The sequence below is a fragment of the Gossypium hirsutum genome, chromosome A07 (assembly GCF_007990345.1).
Source record: "Gossypium hirsutum isolate 1008001.06 chromosome A07, Gossypium_hirsutum_v2.1, whole genome shotgun sequence".
NCBI lineage: Eukaryota > Viridiplantae > Streptophyta > Magnoliopsida > Malvales > Malvaceae > Gossypium > Gossypium hirsutum.
The window spans coordinates 47386447-47387701 of NC_053430.1; the positions used below are offsets into that span (position 1 = coordinate 47386447).

General features: G+C 35.0%; 1 pseudogene; it reads left to right on the forward strand.

Annotated features, from left to right (window-relative positions):
• Nucleotides 1-245: 245 nt before the first annotated feature.
• On the forward strand, nucleotides 246-1003 carry LOC121231916 (probable CCR4-associated factor 1 homolog 6; annotated as a pseudogene).
• The last annotated feature ends 252 nt before the right edge of the window (nucleotides 1004-1255 follow it).

Below are 1255 nucleotides of genomic sequence, written 5' to 3' on the forward strand. Positions count from 1 at the left end.
TTTTTGGATGATTAATAGCCTAATTTTTTAGCAATATCTGGTAAACCTCAATCTGATTTATTTTTTCTTGTTTCGTGGTAACTAAGGAATCTTTGACCTCTTCGGTTGTTATTGGTTGAAAGAAAAAAAAACCCATCTCCTTTTGATTTTCAACTGATGTCTCTGTTGCCAAAGAGCGATTCAATCCAAATCCGTGAGGTATGGAACGATAACCTTGAGGAGGAATTTGCTTTGATTCGTGAAATGTTGATGATTACCCGTACATTGCCATGGACACCGAGTTTCCAGGCATTGTTTTACGTCCGGTTGGCAATTTCAAGAGCAGCTATGACTATCACTACCAAACCTTGAAAGACAATGTTGATATGTTAAAGTTGATTCAATTGGGTCTTACCTTTTCAGATGAGAAAGGGAACTTGCCTACCTGTGGAACTGATAAGTATTGCATTTGGCAATTTAATTTTTGTGAGTTTAATGTCGACGAGGATGTCTTTGCTAATGATTCTATTGAGCTTTTGAGACAAAGTGGATTGATTTCAGAAGAACAATGAGAAGGGTATTGATGCAATGAGGTTCGGTGAGCTTTAATATCTTCAGGGATTGTTTTAAATGATAGTGTGTATTGGGTTACTTTCCACAGTGGTTACGATTTCGGTTACTTGCTTAAGCTCTTGACTTGCCAGAACTTACCGGATACGCAAGTTGGGTTCTTTAATTTGATCAATATTTACTTTCCCACACTCTATGATATCAAGCATTTGATGAAGTTTTGTAACAGTTTGCATGGGGGATTGAACAAGCTTGCAGAGTTGCTGGAAGTGGAAAGAGTTGGGATCTGTCATCAAGCAGGTTCTGATAGTTTGCTCACATCTTGTACATTCAGGAAACTCAAGGAGAATTTCTTAGTGGTACTTTGGAAAAATATTCCGGTGTATTGTATGGTTTAGGTGTTGAAAATGCTCATTGATAATGATAAGTAATAGAAAGAAAAAGAAAAAAGAAACAAAAGAAAAGGATAACTGTTTGTTGTCTTGTGAGTGTGCCTCATATCAGCACTTCAATATACACTTTTGGCAACAATTTCCGTAAGTTATGAATATTTCGTATGCTTATCATTTTCATTCTTCTTTACTGCAACATAGCTTGTTATGGTTTATATATATCTATTAGTGATGCATTTATATGAACATATTGTCGAAACCATTTTTTTTAAAACAAAAATTAGTTGTCGACTTTAAAAATAAAAAATTAGAGT